The sequence below is a fragment of the Magallana gigas genome, chromosome 1 (assembly GCF_963853765.1).
Source record: "Magallana gigas chromosome 1, xbMagGiga1.1, whole genome shotgun sequence".
NCBI classification, from domain to species: domain Eukaryota; kingdom Metazoa; phylum Mollusca; class Bivalvia; order Ostreida; family Ostreidae; genus Magallana; species Magallana gigas.
In genome coordinates this window covers 567,098-582,138 of record NC_088853.1, presented here as the reverse complement: position 1 = coordinate 582,138, position 15,041 = coordinate 567,098, and the positions used below count along the sequence as shown (strand labels likewise).

Here is a 15,041-nt window from a genome sequence, read left to right as displayed (position 1 = left end):
CATACTACTTATATACACATGATGTTTGGTGAGTCGTAGCAATCTGTAGATAGAACTCAATAAATGTGATATTTCTTTTTAGTTTTGACTTTTGTTCTTAGAAAGACACTACTGTTGTATTTGGTACAAAAACGTAAAATATGATGCTGTAACTTTATGTACAAGAACAAGACAATTATGTATTGGGACGAACCAAATCTTACAAACCAATCTCCTTTTGGATTCACTATAGTTAGATGTTAACAGAGACTAGTCAACAACCAAATCTGACAAACCAATCTCCTTTTGGATTCACTATAGTCAGGTGTTAATAGAGACTAGTCAACAACCAAATCTGACAAACCAATCTCCTGTTGGATTCACTATAGTTAGATGTTAACAGAGACTAGTCAACAACCAAATCTGACAAACCAATCTCCTGTTGGATTCACTATAGTTAGATGTTAATAGAGACTAGTCAACAACCAAATCTGACAAACCAATCTCCTTTTGGATTCACTATAGTTAGATGTTAATAGAGACTAGTCAACAATGAATTACAAAATGAATTTTACATCCAAGTACTCAATGTTGTTTCAAGAATTTCATTATAACTAATAGGTTTAATTCTGAGTATTATTATAAAACTAATTTTGATATCGTATCTGTCCTAAGCTTATGGTTGGTCAATAGTTGTAAATTCTGTAATAAAAATCTCACTCAAAAATACCGGTACAAACCTTAATACATGTATCTTCTTCCGGCAATCACACACTTTGATAGATGAACTGTTACCGCAATTTTATTTACTTTACGTGAATAATGTCACCTCGCAGTCATGCTCGCTAACATATATAATGTTACATGGCATGAAGAACTGTTACGTTTTTACCGTCACAGGTAATCACACACTTTAATGCATAGACTGTTATACGCAATCAGGTGCTTTTACGCATATAGTAATACTGTTACACGCAATCACGCACTTGCATCTCATCTATTGTTACACGCAATCAAACACTTTAAAGCATACACCACTACACGCAATCGCACACTTTAACGCATATACTGTTACATGTGTAATAGAATCAAGAATTATGTACGTAAATTTTATCCTATTTTTATTATATTCGATCGGGTTTGGTTTACTTTCTTTAATCGTATTTTGTTACTAGAGTTTTTATTGGTTAACCTCTATATTTAGTATCTTTATTTTGATTGGGTAAAATTCTTATAAATACCGAACACTCTCGGAAATCTGATGAGTCGGTGGCAAAGTTCTGTAGAACTGTTTATGCCTCTAACTTCTCTAGGTTAGTAGAAATTCTTTTTCTTTTATTTGACCAAGAACTAATTTTTTCTATAATATTTCCTAGCATAGTAATTAGTTTGTCGTTATTTATTCTTTGTTTACATTAAAGTCCTCCACTCCTTTTCGATAAAAATAGGGTTTTTCATTCCTCATTTACCTATTGTTGATTTTTTGTTAATAAACTTAGAAAACTTTATTTGTCTTACGTGTTATGATGAATGAGTCAACGGAACCTCGAATCCAAATGAACTGAATTAAGAGGGGGTTAATTAATTTAAAGATCTCCTATTACACATGCAATCACACATGTTAACACATATACCATTACTCGTAATAACACACTTTAACACATGCCGTTTCACATACATGTAATAATATTTTAACACATATAACATTATTTGCAATCACAAAGTTTAACACATATACCGTCACACACAATCACACACTTTAACACATATACCGTTACACACAATCGGACACTTTAACACAGAAACCGTCAAACACAATCAGACAATTTAACACATATACCGTTACACACAATCACACACTCTAACACATATACCATTACACACAATCATGAATTTTTACACATATCGCATTACACACACGCACACTCACACACTTTAAAACAGATACCGTCACACACTATCAGACACTTTAACACATGTACCGTCACACACAATCAGACACTTTAAAACATATACCGTCACACACAATCACACACTCTAACACATATACCATTACACACAATCATGCATTTTAACACACATGGCATTACAAACACTTTAACACATATACCGTTACACATTATCACACACTTTAACGCATAAACCGTTAAACCAAATCACACACTTTAACACATATAGTTTTACGCAATCACGCACCCTAACACATCAACTGTTACACACAATCAATCACACACTTTTACACACATATCATTGTACACAATTGTGCACTTTAAGACTTATACTGTTACACAGAATCACACACTTTAAACATATACCGTTACACGCAATCCTGCACTTTAACACATTTAGCATTACACACAATCCCGTACTTTAACACATATACCGTTACACATAATCACACACTTTAACACATATATACTCGATCTACGGCCAACGCGGTTTGCATATTTACCGCGAGTCCTTGTGGTGTGAAATTGATCGCGGTTTAGCAAAGGTAACTCAGGTAAAACCGCGCATCCTCGCAGTACAGCTTTTCACCTTGTCCACACCGTCGCGGTACTGTGAAACCAGTCCCAGGTGAAAACTGTTCTTGTTTTTAACGCGAGTTACCTCCCCCAATTTCTTCTCATACGGGAAATATTCTTTATTTTATAAATGGAGTTCATTGTTACAATTTATTATTATTATTTTTAAAAAAAAGTGTGAGAAATTAAAACTGTAATTATGCTAATACAGAATTTCGTATACTATTTTGTATACTCTATAGCATTACATATAAATTAATTTTGGCACATTCATCGCTGACAATTCTTGGTTATCATTTAATTTGATAATTACATAATACAAATTTTATCAAAATAATTATCTTATTTGGCCTCGAAAAAGGGGATACTAATTAGCATTTCAATTACAATCTTTCATAATTAATTTTTACCTATAAGACATGCCTTACACTTGACCATTTCTCTCTTAAATACGTTAAAAGAATTCATTTAATGAATAACAAAGTATGTGTAAATCTAAAATGTTTTAACGTGCACTCGCTTATCACCGTTGCGACCAGAGTTCAATCCCCGTTATCGACATTGGTTGAATGGATATGCTGGTTGCCCGCTTAGACACGTTGATTTTTTCCAGGCACTCCGGCTTTCTCCCACATCGATGACCCCCTCGCGCAGACATCCGTGCCAACGAAAGATATTAATATAAGTTGTATAACTTGTTATCAATCGTTTTGAAATAAAGAAAAGGTTCAATCAGTTTAAGTAAAAAAATGCTAATATTAAAATCGTGTGTATCTAAAAACTAACTTTCCTATCCGATCTAGCAAAAGTATGATGTTTAGTGCATGGGTCGCCCGATATTTATGTTGGTCATTCAAAACCCGGGATTTAAAATATGAATATTCATATAGTCTGTAGTATCCATCACACGTTAAAATTTCGCAGTGTCAGTTCAACAACAGAGAAAGGTGAATGGGTTTCGAGGGGTGTCAATTTCAGCAGTTACCCCCCCCCCCCCCCCCCCCCAGCAGGCATTATTTATTTTATTATACTGAATGTCTTATTTTGAACGAAAATTTCACTGCTTCTATGTAGAAATGAACTGAATTCTACGGCGAACCTTCCGCGCATAATTTATGCGCATGTAACAATTCGCTGTGTTACCTGTTGCAAAGTGTGTTTCTAACGCTGATGGTAATAGAACGAATTACCAACTGCGTCTTAACTAATCAGATTTCAGTATTTAACATGAAAGTATGATAAAAAAAATATTAGTTATTTGAAGAGAGAGAGAGAGAGAGAGAGAGAGAGAGAGAGAGAGAGAGAGAGAGAGAGAGAGAGAGAGAGAGAGAGAGAGAGAGAGAGAGAGAGAGAGAGAGAGAGAGAGAGACAGAGAGAGAGAGAGACAGACAGACAGATAGAGAGACAGACAGACAGAGACAGACAGACAGACAGACAGACAGAAAGGGTTATGTAATAGTTACACACCCGTAAACACAGGGATGACTAAATTTTAATGGACCTGTTTGAATTATGCATTATTGTGTGTTCGAATATAGGCGGTCTACCTAAAGCGCGTATGGTATTTATTGTCGCCTTCATATACATTGTATACATGTATAATAACCCGTTATTGCATGCCATATACCAGAATCCTTAATCAATAATATTTCACTTTTTTCTGAAAACGTCTACAAGCATAAATACGTTACAGGAAACCCTTGATGGCTCGAACTTCGATCGGTCGAAGTAAGTCTCCGGTCCAAAAATTTCCCCCAATATTACTAAGGAAATCTACTCTCTTGATCCTCAAAACCCTTGATCCATCGAAGTCAAACTGCAGTCCTGTTATTCATTTTTTTTTATTTACTCTTGATACCCCGAAGTGGCCGGTATATGTAATTGTTACCTCTTCAAAATGTATAGTGTACAAGGAAATAGCTTCACATTTTTGTTTACAGAAATATCTTTTGAAACGGCTGTCACATAAAGAAAAGTCTCTGTTAGGCAAATATAGAATATCAGCGCATTCCTTAAACGTTGAAAACGGAAGGTATATACACATACCTAGAAATGACCGTCAATGTACTTTCTGTAATTCTCAAGAGATAGAGTACGAATTTAAGTTTGTTCTGATATGCCCTGCTTTTTCGAATATTCGAGAAAAATACATTAAACCTTACTACTATAAGAAACTTTCCTTTTTCAAATTCATACAGTTGTTTAATTATGATAATTTCAAATCTATTCAGAAATTTTGCCAATATTTATTTAAAGCTTCAAAGCTGAGAGAAACATGGATTTGTTAATTTCTTATGATGTTATATGTCTTACGTATATAAATTTACATATCTATTATATATTAATAATGTTGTACACCATTTGATATATATACCATGTAGAATCCCCCGCCATTCTCCTGTTAATTGTATGTATTATATGCCTATGAGCCACATGGCTCCTTTGGTCAATAAAGAATAAAGAATTGAACCTAATTTTAACAGCTACTTGGTCATTTAAATGGCTCAAGGCGTAAGACGCGGTACCCGTTTAACGAGATGTTTCTTCAGGTGACACTTGACCTTCAAGGTGATACTTGTCCCATGATTGACCATACCGTTGCCTAAATTAAAGTTAACATCGATCGTCTTAAGATAATTTACATAAATGTACATAAAATCTTATTTATTTAAAAAGAGATAGAGAGAGAGAGAGAGAGAGAGAGAGAGAGAGAGAGAGAGAGAGAGAGAGAGAGAGAGCCTGGAAGTCAGATTGAGGGGAAAACATACAAGTTGAGTTGATGCCTCCTGTAGCGACCTTCTAATAGTACATCGCTGAATATTTGTCTTCTTTAAATATGTGGCATATTTTCAACTCATCACATGCAAAAAATAATACTTTAAAATATTAGTAATTTTCAAATACACGTGTATGCATGATTTGTGTAATGCATTGCTATGTTTGGGACTCTTATACAATATTAACAAAATACATGCAGCGATAGTTTTCTAGAACTTTGTGCAAAAAACAATTCAAAGAAAATGAATTTGTCTTCTATTATAATTTTTAAATCTTAATTCTAACAATAATCAAAACAACACCTTTTTCTTCTTCTCGGTTTAATCAATGATACAGATAACACACCTGTTACGGTGTCTTACACCATCGCGGTAAAATCGTGCCCCGCGATCACCGCGATGATAATACCGCGACGGTGTATCACTGTAAGGATTAAAACACCACCACGGTGTCGCGGGAAAATACGTGATCGGCGTTGGCCGTAGTGTATTATACTGTTACACACAATCACGCACTTTAACACATATACCGTTAAACACAATCACACACTTTAACACATATACCTTTTTACACAATCATGTATTGTGCATCCTGCATCATATCCTATCCTATCCTTGTCAATTTTCATGATGGCAGCACTATGCCGTTTCACACAATCACACACTCTGTTACACACAATCACACACTTTAAATCAGACACTGTTACACACAATCACACACTTTAAAACAGACACGGTTACACACAATCTCACACTTTAATTCAGACACTGTTACACACACACAATCACACACTCTAATTCAGACACCGTTACACACAATCACACACTTTAATTCAGACACTCTTACACACAATCACACACTCTAATTCAGACACTGTTACACACAATCACACACTCTAATTTAGACACTGTTTCACACAATCACACACTCTAATTCAGACACTGTTACACACAATCACACACTCTAATTCAGACACTGTTACACACAATCACACACTTTAATTCAGACACTCTTACACACAATCACACACTCTAATTCAGGCACTGTTACACACAATAACACACTTCAATTCAGACACTCTTGCACACAATCACACACTTTAATTCAGACACTCTTGCACACAATCACACACATTAATTCAGACACTGTCACACACAATCACACACTCTAATTCAGACACTGTTACACACAATCACACACTCTAATTCAGACACTGTTACACACAATCACACACTTTAATTCAGACACTGTTACACACAATCACACACTCTAATTCAGACACTGTTACACACAATCACACACTCTAATTCAGACACTGTTACACACAATCACACACTTTAATTCAGACACTGTTACACACAATCACACACTCTAATTCAGACACTGTTACACACAATCACACACTCTAATTCAGACACTCTTACACACACTCACACAATTTAATTCAGACACTGTTACACACAATCACACACTTTAATTCAGACACTGTTACACACAATCACACACTCTAATTCAGACACTCTTACTCACACTCACACAATTTAATTCAGACACTGTTACACACAATCACACACTCTAATTCAGACACTGTTACACACAATCACACACTTTAATTCAGACACTGTTACACACAATCACACACTCTAATTCAGACACTGTTACACACAATCACACACTCTAATTCAGACACTGTTACACACAATCACACACTTTAATTCAGACACTGTTACACACAATCACACACTCTAATTCAGACACTGTTACACACAATCACACACTCTAATTCAGACACTGTTACACACAATCACACACTCTAATTCAGACACTGTTACACACAATCACACACTTTAATTCAGACACTGTTACACACAATCACACTTTTTGATGCAGTCACTATTACCTACAAGCACACACTTAAAAACATACCGTTACACGCAATCACATAACATATGTTATGTGACACTTTAACGCATATGCAGTTACATGCAATCACACACTTTAACACATATACCGTTATACTCAATCACGCATTTTATATGCTTATCACTACACACGTTTATATATAAGACCGAGAGTGCTATTCATGCTTCACCGTGTTTAGGTATTTCATCCACACGAACACGTTACATTGGACCGAATTAAGGAATCATTCTTATAGTATAGTGAGTCGATAACTTGGTTCGGAGCGTGGTCAAATTCAATATTTTTTTTTACATGTAGCACGTGCTATGTATTACTACGCAGCGCAGCCAATACCGTGTTTCGGTTTTGCTATAGACACGCCCATTTTTGTTGTCAGCTTTTTATAAAATTATTGGGTTATAGGCTTCAAAGTTGATTTGTAATGTTATAACAGACAAAGACGGTTCAAAATGTAAATATTGAGTTTTAGAAGTGCGTTTTGAAAAAATGATATGATACCCAGTGCACTGGTAAGCAATATCAGATATAGGATGAATCAAAACAGACTGAAACCCAGGCACACATTTTTCATAATTCTTCGATCATTGTGGAACGTTTTCCTGCGTCATACTGTTATACCATTGCACATGCGCAAACCACAATCTGTCGCAGATTGTGCAGTGACAGCATGGACTTTGGAAAACAAGGGCGTTTTTTAGGAACTGATAAAAGCAAAGATATATTGTTACTTTCTTAGATTTATTATCCTAATCTACTGTATTGGATGTAGTGCGGCTGGGATCTTCAATATGGTGTTGATGTTATGCACTGCGCATGAACGACACTCGTGTTTGATGTGCACGCGAAGCAGAGCAATATGTATATGTAAAAGATATGGATACCCTGGGAATTCTTTCAAAGAATAAACCCTCCTGTATGTTCAACTGATTGAAGTTTCCTTTAATATGGCGACCAAATACTAAAATGAATTCATATCAGCTTTAACAACAACAGAGATGAGATGTTGTAACGTGCAGAGGGTAGACTATCTGTCTGACGTTACTGTAGGATTGGGCCTGCGTAGAATAAGACCTGGGAGAACACAACAGATAGACTCAAAGTATGTACAAAATCGTGGTCTCCCCTGACCAAGCTATGGATGAAACCGAGCATTGTCTCAACTTTTCAATTGTCTCAGACCAGTGGCCCAAACCAATGTCTCTAACCAAGCGACCCAAACAAAGTGCCCAGGCACACGGCCTTCAGGGTACCTGGTGATCGACAGTGGTTGTATGTGATAGGGTATGGCGGTCGCCCGCTTGGACACGTGGGTTCTATTCGGGTACTCCGGCTTCTTCCCACACCAATGACCCCCTTGCGCTAACATCCGTGCCAACGAGAGATATTAATATAAGTTGTAGAACTTGCTTATCAATCGTTGTAAAATAAATAAAACTCAGTTTCAGTTACCTGGTGACTCTTTACCAGGTTACTTCACAGTAACCAGGGCATATGCGGTACTACCAGGTCTAAACGACAGAGGTTCCAACACCTCGTATACCCCAGTTCCCTACAGAGGATACCAACACCTCTTGTAGCCCAATGCTCAACCGAGGATACCAACACCTCCAGGAGCCCGATACCCTAGAGACGATGCCGATACTTCTCTTATCTGAAAACCACTACGTGTTCAACGTTAACCTCTCTAATTCTCTGCCGAGCTGTAGCTAACGATATAGGATGCCAACACCTCTATCTCCGTCGAGAATGTATCCTCTACCAAAGTGTTCACCACTCAGCCTGCAGAAAGCACCCACAGTAATTGGTTTCACAGAGACAAACACTGGGTATAAGGTGGCAGTGGATAGTTTTTTTGGTCGAGGAAATGTGAGGCAGATAGTGCTCATATATGTGATTTAATTTTTCAGTGAATTTTTAAATTTGCTAAAATTGGTTTGCAGGCAGGAGACACATGGTCCCGACTCTTGAAAATTTTTAAACATTTCAGAATAAAACAACTTATATTTCTGATATAGAAATAAATGTATCAAAAAGATAATAACGATGACAATCAGATTAAGACAACGGTTTAAAATGAAGAAATTATGTGCATTTGTATTCATAAACTTGAACTTTTCTGATTCATGATACAAGAATGATATCATTTTATATTTTTGCTTTTTTAATACTTTATAACATGAATTTACACATGAAAAAAAAACATTGTACCTGTAAACATCTTAGTGTTATAGATGCGTGATGATCCTGTCATCAGGTGGATCCTCCTTCCTCGGTTGTTTCGGCGCTGTCCACTACAATTTTCAGAGGTGCGCCGACTGGGGTGATCAGCTCCCAGCCCGGGACCATCCAGCTATCCGTCTGTGTACCGATCTTACATTCACAATTGTCTCTCACTGTCTTCCCCACTGTCCCTCTCTTCTTCTTCACAACCATAGCGATGCTATTTCTGCCTCTCTGCTTAGTCGCCCTATGAGCTGTCTTCTCTCTAACCCAATAACTCCGATGACTCTCAGGGCTCTCCACAAGGATTGTCCAACAAAGCCCCGCGTGCCAACCTCCACTGGGAAACACCATACTCTCCACCCTCTCTCCTGACAATCTGCCACAAGCTCCTGATATTGTCCCATTTTCCGCTCATATGCGTCTTCCATTCTCTCCTCCCAAGGAACTGTCAGCTCCACTATAATGACCTGCCTACTTGCCAAAGACCAGATCACTATGTCAGGTCGCTTGTTGGTGGATGCTACTTCCGTTGGGAATTGCATTCTGGTTTTCAGGTCAGCTCGCATTTGCCAGTCTCCTGCCGTTCCAAGAAGTCCTCTACCCTCCCCAGTACTGCCTGTCTTCTCCCTCTCTCCTGCTCTTACAAAGTTGATGAACTTGATCCGCTTGTCCTTTGGTGGTGGTCTCTTCTGCTTCCCGGACTGTGTCTTGAACAGACCACTTCCTGCCTGCTTCTAGATTCACCCTGGCTCCGCGCACATTCTCATCTTTACTGCCTCTAAGTGTTAGATGTTGTCGCACTTTGGTAACCTTGTATTCTTCGACAAGAGATGATAGCGGTAATTGTAGTTTAGTCCCTACACTGTAGAGTCCCACGCTACTAAAGCGCTGTGGTATTGCTAGCCATCGGCGAAGGAATTTTGTAGTCAGGCGCTCCATAGCTTCTACCCGGGACATTGGTACATCGTACACCTGCAAAGGCCACAAAATCCGAGGGAGTACTCTATGCTGGTATATCCAGGTTTTCTATTTTCCTGGCAGCCCACTTTTGTCTATTGCGTCCATCCACTGTTGTAGTTGTTCTACAGTGTTGGTTGTGTTCTTGGTGTCCCTCAGTGTGTCATCAAAATACTTCCCCAGGCATTTCACTGGCTTCTCTGAGACTGATGGAATTATCTCCTGTCCAAGCTGGAAGTCGTAGTTTGTCACCCTTCCTTTCTTCAGCACCAGACTTCTAGACTTTGATGGTTTGATTTTCATCCTAGCCCAACTGATAAGCTCTTCTATTTCTGTGAGTGTCCATCTTGCTTCAATTGCAGTCTTAGTACTGATTCCGAATTAAGGAATCATTCTTATAGTATAGTGAGGTGATAATTTGGTTCGGGGCGTGGTCAAATTCAATATTTTTTTTTTACATGTAGCACGTGCTATGTATTACTACGCAGCGCAGCCAATACCGTGTTTCGGTAATGCTATAAGACATGCCCATTTTTTGTTGTCAGCTTTTTATGAAATTATTGGGTTATAGGCTTTGAAATTGATTCGTAATGTTATAACAGACAAAGACAGTTGAAAATGTAAATATTTAGTTTTAGAAGTGCGTTTTGAATAAAATAATACGATACCCAGTGCACTGGTAAGCAATATCAGATATAGGATGAAACAAAACAGACTGAAACCCAGGCACACATTTTTCATAATTCTTCGATCATTGTAGAACGTTTTTTTTGCGTCGTACTGTTAAACCATTGCACATGCGCAAACCACAATCTGTCGCAGATTGTGCAGTGACAGCATGGACTTTGGAAAACAAGGGCGTTTTTTAGGAACTGATAAAAGCAATGATATATTGTTACTTTCTTTGATTTATTATCCTAATCTACTGTATTGGATGTAGTGCGGCCGGGATCTTCAATATGGTGTTGATGTTATGCAATGTGCATAAACGACACTCGTGTTCGATGTGCACGCGAGGCAGAGAAATATGTATAGGTGAAAGATACGGATACCTTGAGAATTCTTTCAAAGAATAAACCCTCCTCTATGTTCAACTGATTGAAGTTCCTTTATTTCTTTTTACAAACATATTCTTGTAATGTTTAGATGATGCATTCAGCTGTTTAGAAGTCTGTGTCACCTGAATGCTTCGATAAGATATCAACCGACCGAAACTTTCTAAACCAGTGTACATAACCAAGTAGCAGTTGAGGAGCAATCGAAACTAATATGGCGGCCAAATACTTTTAATGAATTCATATCAGCTTTAACAACAACAGAGATGAGATGTTGTAACGTGCAGGGGGTAGACTATCTATCTGACGTCACTGTGGGAATAGGGCCTGCGTAGAATAAGACCTGGAAAACAAAACAGATAGACTCAACGTATGTATGGATGAAACCGAGCACTGTCTCAACTTCCAAATTGTCTTAGACCAGTGGCTCAAACCAATGTCTCTAACTAAGCGACACAAACTAAGTGCCCCAGCACACGGTCGTCGGCTACCTGGTGACTCTTTACCAGGTTACTTCACAGTAACCAGGGTATCTGCGGTACTACCAGGTCTACTCGACAGAGGTTCCATATATACCCCAGTTCCCTACAGAGGATACCAACACCTCTCGTAGCCCAAATGCTCAACCGAGGATACCAACACCTCCAGGAGCCCGATACCCTAGAGACGATGCCGATACTTCTCTTATCTGAAAACCATTACGTGTTCAACCTCTCTAATTCTCTGCCGAGCTGTAGCTAACGATAGAGGATGCCAACACCTCTGTCTCTGTCGAGAATGTATCCTCTACCAAAGTGTTCACCACTTAGCCCACAGAAAGCACCCACAGTAAAGAATTTCACAGAGACAAACACAAGGTATAAGGTGGCAGTGGATAGTTTTTTTGGTAGAGGAAATGTGAGGCAGATAGTGCTCATATATGTGATTTAATTTTTCAGTGAATTTTTAAATTTGCTAAAATTGGTTTGCAGTCAGGGGACACATGGTCCCGACTCTTGAGAATGTTTAAACATTTCAGAATAAAACAATATATAAATCCCTATCGTGTTGAAAAAAAATGCTTGATATATGAGTTCCGCTCATCGTAGATAACTACCTTGTATTATATACATTTTATGAATGGATTTAATATTTGTACGTTGTGATAATAAAAAAAATGAGTGTAATACAAAATGTTACATGGTAACAGTTAATGGATTAAAATATACTTAAGGATGAAGGTTTAGAACTGCTTCAAATCGCCATGCAGTGCTCTTCAACGTCCTTTGAATTCATAAGTTGGATGTAAGTCACGTGCACATAAATCTGAGGCATTGAAGGAGACATTCAGAAAATATATATTCAATACATCGATTGCGATAACCGACGGGGTGGATGTATGCAGACTGAAAGGTCTTGAAGTTGACTTAATAGCATATCTACGCAACAATCATTCAGTCATGATTAAGTTGATTGAATTGCAGAGATTGATCACGTGTTCTACGGGAGATAATTAAAAATGTTTACCGATTGTACGAATGTCATCAATAAACCTCGGTAATCAAAATCAATGCTTTCACTGGCACTTATGTTTGGATAAGTGATGATATAAGATATGTAGAGTTCTGGCAATAACTAGCAGATTTCGGTTTAAGAAAAATATAAATGCAAAAATGTGTTGTTTTTTTTAAACTGCAACTTATATTTCTGATATAGAAATAAATGTATCAAAAAGATAATAACGATGACAATCAGATTAAGACAACGGTTTAAAATGAAGAAATTATGTGCATTTGTATTCATAAACTTGAACTTTTCTGATTCATGATACAAGAATGATATCATTTTATATTTTTGCTTTTTTAATACTTTATAACATGAATTTACACATGAAAAAAAATAACATTGGAATATATACAAAAACATATATCATTTTATCCTATTACGTTGCATGGTATGCGTTTTTAACAAAGCATTACTACAGAAATTCTTTATTTTTGTTTCTGTCTCATTAAGTGGATTTAAGACTGCAAGCGCGATAACTCCTATTTACGTACGCCAGTTTGACGTTTTGATTTCTGCACGACATTAAACCTATCTAGTGTCCTGTAGAGGCTTCTCATACATCATTGTTTTAGGAAACCTGTGAAATGTTTATCGTATTTTAAAATATTAATGAATGTTTCAACTGATAAGTAAATGAAAGACATTGACTTTTTGTCGTGATTATCTGTACAACATCCTAATGCATAAAGGATGCCGAAATTTGATACCAATGATTTGTTTAGATTTGATTGTATTGTTTTTTTTCTAAAAAAATCACTATTTTTTTTTTGTGACACAATATATGCAAAATTCGACTATAACAATACGGTTAAGTAACCATATTGTCATCACTATAACAATATGGTTAAGTAGTCCTACACGTTTCACTACAAAAATATAGTAAAGTAGTCCTATAGTCCTCACTATAACATTGCAGTAAAGTAGTCCTATATTCCTCACTATAACAATACGTAAAGTAGTCCTACACTCTTCACTATAACAATACGGTAAAGTAGTCATATACTCTTCACTATAACAATACGTAAAGTAGTCCTATATTCCTCACTATAACAATACGGTAAAGTAGTCATACACTCTTCATTATAACAATACAGTAAAGTAGTCCTATATTCATCACTATAACAATACGGTAAAGTAGTCCTATATTCTTCACAATAATAATACGGTAAAGTAGCCCTATACTCTTCACTATAACAATACGGTAAAGTAGTCCTATACTATTCACTATACCAATACTGTAAAGTTTTCCTATACTATTCACTATACCAATACTGTAAAGTAGTCCTATACTATTCACTATAACAATACAGTAAAGTAGTCCAATACTCTTCACTATAACAATACGGTAAAGCAGTTCTATATTATTCACTATAACAATACAGTAAAGTAGTCCTATACTCTTCACTGGAACAATACAGTAAAGTAGTCCTATACTCTTCACTATAACAATACGGTAAAGTAGTCCTATACTATTCACTATACCAATAAGGTAAAGTAGTCCTATATTCTTCACTATAACAATGCAGTAAAGTAGTCCTATATTCTTTACTATAACAATATGGTAAAGAAGTCCAATATTTATTCGCTATAACAATACGGTAAAGTAGTCCTTCACTCTTCACTATAACAATACGGTAAAGTAGACCTATATTCTTTACTATAAGCATACGGTAAAGTAGTCCCACTCTCTTCATTATAATACAGTAAAGTAGTCCTACACTCTTCACTATAACAATACGGTAAAGTAGTCCTATACTCTTCACTATAACAATACGGTAAAGTAGTCCTATACTCTTCACTATAACAATACGGTAAAGTAGTCCTACACTCTTCACTATAACAATTCAGTAAAGTAGTCCTATACTCTTCACTATAACAATACGGTAAAGTAGACCTATATTCTTTACTATAAGCATACGGTAAAGTAGTCCCACTCTCTTCATTATAATACAGTAAAGTAGTCCTACACTCTTCACTATAACAATACGGTAAAGTAGTCCTATACTCTTCACTATAACAATACGGTAAAGTAGTCCTATACTCTTCACTATAACAA

At 36.7% G+C, this 15,041-nt stretch overlaps 1 protein-coding gene and 1 long non-coding RNA gene across 2 annotated transcripts in view; one reads left to right on the top strand and one right to left on the bottom strand.

Moving 5' to 3' along the window:
- Positions 1 to 15,041, top strand: part of LOC117684008 (uncharacterized) — a 92,211-nt gene that overhangs the window by 12,423 nt on the left and 64,747 nt on the right. The gene's annotated exons all lie outside the window — the stretch shown is intronic.
- LOC136272936 (uncharacterized) overlaps positions 1 to 15,041 on the bottom strand; it is a 160,346-nt gene that overhangs the window by 107,720 nt on the left and 37,585 nt on the right. The window lies entirely within an intron of this gene.